Genomic DNA, 6,762 nt, shown 5'->3' on the forward strand with positions numbered 1-6,762 from the left:
GGCCGCCATAGGCATGCATTGAAAAATGCGCCGCATCGGCCGAATGCGGCGCGATGCGGTTTTTTTTGCCGCACGAAAAAACGTGCCAGGCAACGTTCCATCCGGCCGCCGCATCGGCTATATCTAAAAAAACCAGATGGAACGCAAGGCCATGCGGCACAATGCGGCACTAATTAAAGTCTATGCAGGAAAGTCGCAACCGGCAGCAAAAAAAACCGGTTGCGATTTTCCTGCAAAGTGCCGGAGTGTGCCGCATTGCAGAAACCGGAGACGTGAAAGCAGCCTAACTCAATTACTCCCAAGCATGTTTTCACCTTCATGACCAGGCCGTTTCTTTTAATTCTCACTACTGTCACTTTATGAGGTTATAACTCTGGAATGCTTTAATGGATCCCAGTGATTCTGAGACTTTTATTTATGGTGACATATTAAACTTCATGATAGTGGTACATTTTTTGTCTTTATTTGTGAAAACATAAGAAATGTGACAATTTTTTTTTAAAATTTTGCAATTTTCACATTTTGAATGTTTATGCCCTTAAACCAGAAAATTATGTCACACAAAATAATTAATTTCCCACATGTCTGCTTTACATCAGCATTATTTTTGAAAAATATGTTTGTTAGACCCGCAACACACATCCGTTTAATTTGTACGTGTGCGGTACGTATTTGCACGTACCGGAGACACGTACACACGGAGACCCATGTTGTTCTATGGTAGATGGCACACACACGTAAAATCACACGGAACGTGTGACCGTGTGGTAAGTACGTGTGTGCGCTTTTCTACATGGACGACATGTCCGTTTTTGGCCGGCAGCACGCAGGCACGAACCTGCTTTAGTCTATGGGTCCGTGTCTGCACGTACCGCACATGGAGTATGTCCGTGTTTAGCGCGTTTCGTGCGTGTGCGTTTTTACACTAGCGATCTTATTTTTATTTTTTTTTTAATTAAATTCAGTATACTTACCTTTTTTTCTGCTGTTCTCAGTCATACTTACATTGGCGCTCGGTTTTTTTCTTCCCCCGGCTCATACTGCTCCCCGATCACCAGCGCGGCGAGGAACAGCTGTGCAGAGAATAAGCGGCAACAATTACTTTGAATATGCCGGCCGCTCATTAAACAATCTCGTATTCCCTGCTTTCCCCACCCACAGATGCCTGTGATTGGTTGCAGTCAGACACGCCCCCCACGCTGAGTGACAGCTGTCTCACTGCACCCAATCACAGCAGCCGGTGGGCGTGTCTATACTGTGCAGTAAAATAAATAAATAAATAAATAATTAAAAAAAAAACGGCGTGCGGTCCCCCCCCATTTTAATACCAGCCAGATAAAGCCATACGGCTGAAGGCTGGTATTCTCAGGATAGGGAGCCCCACGTTATGGGGAGCCCCCCAGCCTAACAATATCAGTCAGCAGCCGCCCAGAATTGCCGCATACATTATATGCGACAGTTCTGGGACTGTACCCGGCTCTTCCCGATTTGCCCTGGTGCGTTGGCAAATCAGGGTAATAAGGAGTTATTGGCAGCCCATAGCTGACAATAAGTCCTAGATTAATCATGTCAGGCGTCTCCCCGAGATACCTTCCATGATTAATCTGTAAGTGACAGTAAATAAACACACACACACCCGAAAAAATCCTTTATTAGAAATAAAAAACACAAACATATACCCTGGTTCACCACTTTAATAAGCCCGAAAAAGCCCTCCATGTCCGGCGTAATCCAGGATGCTCCAGCGTCCCATCCAGCTCTGCTGCATGGAGGTGACCGGAGCTGCAGAAGACACCGCCGCTCCTGTCACCTCCACGCAGCTAATGAAGGCAATAGCGCGATCAGCTGAGCTGTTACTGAGGTTACTCGCGGCCAACGCTGAATACAGCTGATCTCGCTATTGCCTTCATTAGCTGCATGGAAGTGACAGGAGCGGCGGTGTCTTCTGCAGCTCCGGTCACCTCCATGCAGCAGAGCTGGATGGGACGCTGGAGCATCCTGGATTACGCCGGACATGGAGGGCTTTTTCGGGCTTATTAAAGTGGTGAACCAGGGTATATGTTTGTGTTTTTTATTTCTAATAAAGGATTTTTTCGGGTGTGTGTGTGTTTATTTACTGTCACTTACAGATTAATCATGGAAGGTATCTCGGGGAGACGCCTGACATGATTAATCTAGGACTTATTGTCAGCTATGGGCTGCAAATAACTCCTTATTACCCCGATTTGCCAACGCACCAGGGCAAATCAGGAAGAGCCGGGTACAGTCCCAGAACTGTCGCATATAATGTATGCGGCAATTCTGCTCGGCTGCTGACTGATATTGTTAGGCTGGGGGGCTCCCCATAACATGGGGCTCCCCATCCTGAGAATACCAGCCTTCAGCCGTATGGCTTTATCTGGCTGGTATTAAAATGGGGGGGACCGCACGCCGGTTTCTTTAATTATTTATTTATTTTACTGCACAGTATAGACACGCCCACCGGCTGCTGTGATTGGGTGCAGTGAGACAGCTGTCACTCAGCGTGGGGGGCGTGTCTGACTGCAACCAATCACAGGCGTCTGTGGGTGGGGAAAGCAGGGAATACGAGATTGATTAATGAGCGGCCGGCATATTTAAAGTAATTGTTGCCGCGTATTCTCTGCACAGCTGTTCCTCGCCGCGCTGGTGATCGGGGAGCGGTAAGTATGAGAGAGGGCTGCTAACTTCAGTCACTCGGGGGGATTAGCGGTCACTGGTGAATCCTTCACAGGTGACCGCTAATCAGTACGCGGCACACAGACAGAGCCGCGGCATGACAATGAAGTCGGGTGAAGTTTACCCGAGTTCATTCTCATCGCGCAACTCTGTCTGCTGTCAGCCGACAAGTATCAACGACATTGTGCAACACACAAACTGACATTCCACACGGACATTCCACGTACACGGGCATTTTACACACAAACAAGGACATTTTACACGTACACACGGCTCGCATACACCATCACACGGATGCCATACGTACTGGAGAAACGCCCCAAAAAAACGGAACACGGACTCGAAAGACGTACCGTGTCACACGCACGTTTTTTTTGCAGAAGTGTGTTTTAGGCCTTAGGAATAGTGATGGGCGAATAGTGAAATATTTGGATTATTTTTACCAAATACCAAGTACTATTCCAGTATTTATCGTGAATAATGAACCTAATACAAGTCAATGGGAAATCCGAGCATTTTTCTTGAAGATTTTACAAAAAAAAATGCTCAGGTTCCACATTGACTTGCATTAAGTTCGTTATGCGTGACGGATACCGGAATAGTACTTTGAGATTCATTATGAATTATCCGAACATAAATAGTTACTATTTGCCCATCACTAGATAGGAAGTTAGAAGGGTTAAATGTTTAATCACCAATTTCTCAGTTTTCCAATAAAATATACAAAATCTTTTTTTTAGCGATCACATCACATTTGAAGTGACTTTGAGAGGTCTAAGTGACAAAAAAATACCCAAAAGTGACACCATTCTAAAAATTGCACACTCAAACTGCTCAAAACCATAGCTAAGACGTTTATTAACCCTTAGGTGCTTCACAGGAACTAAAGCAATGTCGAATGAAATAGTTAAACTTTTACTTTTTCCCACAAAAAAGGTTACTTTAGCCCCAAATTTTGCACCTTCACAAGGGTCGCAAGGGAAATGCACGGATACCCAATGTGTGGTGGAAAACTACTGTTTGGGCACACGGCAGAGCTTGGAAGGGAAGGAGCACTATATGACATTTGGAACGCAAAATTGTGTGGAAGAGATGGAGAATGCCATGTCACATTTGGAGAGCCCCTGAGGTGCCCAAATAGTGACATTTTCTGTTGGGAATTTTACCTGATTCAAGTTTTTCAAAGATCTACACATAGTACCCAGTGTAAAGGGGACTTTACATCCTACGATATAGTTAATGTTTTATTGTCGGGGTCACGTTGTTAGTGACGCACATCCGGCGTCATTAACGATATTGCAGCGTGTGACACTTACCAGCGACCTTAAGCGACCTCAAAAATGGTGAAAATCGTTCACCGTGGAGAGGTCGTCCCAAAACCAAAAATCGGTAATGGTTGATTATCGATGTTGTTCGTTGCTCCTGCAGCAGCACACATCGCTGTGTGTGACACCGCAGGAGTGAGGAACGTCTCCTTACCTGCCGCCGGCCGCAATGCGGAAGGAAGGAGGTGGGCGGGATGTTACGTCCCGCTCATCTCCGCCCCTCCGCTTTGATTGGCCGGGCCGCTTAGTGACGTTGCGGTGACGTCGCTGTGATGCCGAACGTCCCTCCCCCTTGAAGGAGGGATTGTTTGGCAGTCACAGCGACGACGACGACCAGGTAAGTGCGTGTGACGCTGCCGTAGCGATAATGTTCACTGCGGCAGCGATCACACGATATCGCATGCACGACGGGGGCGGGTGCTTTTGCGTACGATATCGTAGCGTGTAAAGCCCGCTTAAGCGCTCAGCATAGAGTGGAAAAAAGAAATATATGGTACAGCACCATTTACAATCCTTATTGTTTGCTCGAAACCCAGCTGGTGTTACCATTTGTATGCTGAGATGGTGTCAACTTTTATAAAATTATGAAATAAAGAAGCAAGACAATAAGGATCTTAAACGGTGCGGGACCATATATTTATTTTTCTCCAGAAAACTTGTGGATGACGGCCACCTGGATCCGTGCATCGGTCTGATGAATTTGCCAGCTTCCAACTCAGATACATAGTGGTGAACTGATATAACCCCCTTTTTGCCGTTTCTGTTATGCTCATCATAGAGCGCATGATAAATGTGAGCCGAGCCTAACTGCGATCTTTGAGGTAGAAACAGCAGTTGAAGAATTGGCTTTATTGCAATACATTATAGCTGTCAGTGCTGCACTGACAGACGCTTCTGAGACCATGCTCCTGCCATGATTCCAGAGGCTTTCCGTAGCTGGGTGACCTGGAGGTCGTTAAGACGACCTCGGGTCACCATGGCAACAATCAGACCCTTGGGATGACGTCGCGGGGCAAAAATTGGAGGGGAGAGATTTTCACAACAACTAATACAGCGTTAGCAGAGATTCTTCTCGGGGGAGGGTGGGGGGTACTTTTCCCCTGCATGTCGTTGACCAATCATAAGCAGGCAGCACCGTGCATAAGGAAAAATAAGAACAAGCGCTCAGAGATACTTGGCAGTCGTCAACGTGTGAGATGTGCATTACATATGATTCTGCTCTCTTCACTGATCTCACTGCCCAAATTTATTGTGAATACAAGCAGGGGGGGGACTGAGCTATGTTTCATTACAAACACCACCTACAGCTTTCTGTTCTCAACACTACTCCCCAACACTGACTGCTGTGAAAAGAGATCACAGGGCATGTTTTTATTGACATGCAGCTCTGCTACCCTCCATTTACAATGATGATATGAGTTCCAGGTGTTTGTAATGACACACAGCTCTGCTCTACTACTCTCTCCCAAAACTACTGAGATGAGAACATTGAAGGTGCTTGAAATGACACACAGCTTTGCTCTATGCCCCTCCCCCCCATACTGACTACTGGGAGATGAGAGCTGTAGCTATTTGTAATAACACACAGCTCTGCTCCCCTTCCACCTCACTGAGTGCTGGGAGATGAGAGCTGCAGGTGTTTGAAATAAGACATAGCTCTGCTCTCCTTCCCAAATACTTTTGTGATATGAGAGCTGCAGATGTTTGTAATGAGACACGACACAGTTCTGCCTCCCTTCCAAAACACTGACTGCTCTAGATGAGAGCTGCATGTATTTGTAATGACACAGCTCTTCTCATCCCCCCCCCAAGTAACTGCTGTGAGAGGAGAGTTGCTTTTTTTTTAATGATATACCTCTGCTCCCCTTCCCCCACACTGACTGCTGTGAGATGAGAGCTGCAGTTTGTAATTACACACAGCTCTGCTCCCCTCCCCCCACACTGACTGCTGTGAGATGAGCTTCAGGTGTTTGTAATGACCCCCCCCCCCCCCCCCCACATATATATATGTGTGATATAATGGCACACATATCTGCGGCCCTCCACACTGACTGCTGTGAGATAACAGCTGCAGGTGTTTGTAATGACACACAGCCATATTTCATCCAGCAGATAGACATGACCAGTAGAAGATACACAATCATAATGTAAAGTACATTTCAGAAAAAGGTAACAGACAAGGGTGAATGTATAAAAAAAGGTGCCCTTAAGTAACGTAGCCCAAAGGAAAGAAGCGTTCAGGCTGCATTCACACTTGGATGCGTTTCTAGTATCTCTTGCCAGTTATTGGCCCATTAGATTACACTTTTGAAAAGTGTTGTTTCCAGATCAGATGATTACTGCAACGGGAACGAACTGTTAGAACATCCCGAGCAGCACACGGGACGCCGGTCCCCTCACCTCGATGTGTTCTCTTCCGTGTGCCGGTAACCACTGGCGACCTGCAAACACTCCTGTGGGAGGAGCTTATGTGCGGGCTCTCCGGCGCCCCTGGAGACCGTGCCTGGTATAGACCGCTAGTGGCACTTTCCTATCTCGCTGTGCGCAGTTTCCATAATTTCTTATGAGCCAATAACGATTAATGTATCTTATTATGGAGCATTACTGTGACACTACTGTGAGGCTGGCATCGAGGTGGCATCAGGGGACATGGCACACTGGCTGTCTACAGAAGTAGACCTGTGATTCGCAACACGCGCCCAATACGGTGTACGCCGGGAAATGTAGTCCAGTTCTCAGT

General features: G+C 46.7%; 1 protein-coding gene across 4 annotated transcripts in view; it reads right to left on the reverse strand.

Moving 5' to 3' along the window:
• The window catches only part of FBXO15 (F-box protein 15), a 122,574-nt gene that overhangs the window by 115,721 nt on the left and 91 nt on the right, over nt 1-6,762 (reverse strand). For 3 of the 4 annotated variants that reach the window (XM_075314616.1, XM_075314618.1, XM_075314613.1), the window contains exon 1: nt 6,423-6,703. The exons of the other annotated variant lie outside the window; for it this stretch is intronic. The gene's annotated coding sequence lies outside the window, so the exon portion shown is untranslated. Of the gene's footprint in view, nt 1-6,422; nt 6,704-6,762 lie in introns of those variants that run through there. 4 annotated transcript variants of the gene reach the window in all.

Source organism: Anomaloglossus baeobatrachus, chromosome 6 (assembly GCF_048569485.1).
Source record: "Anomaloglossus baeobatrachus isolate aAnoBae1 chromosome 6, aAnoBae1.hap1, whole genome shotgun sequence".
Taxonomy (NCBI): Eukaryota; Metazoa; Chordata; class Amphibia; order Anura; family Aromobatidae; genus Anomaloglossus; species Anomaloglossus baeobatrachus.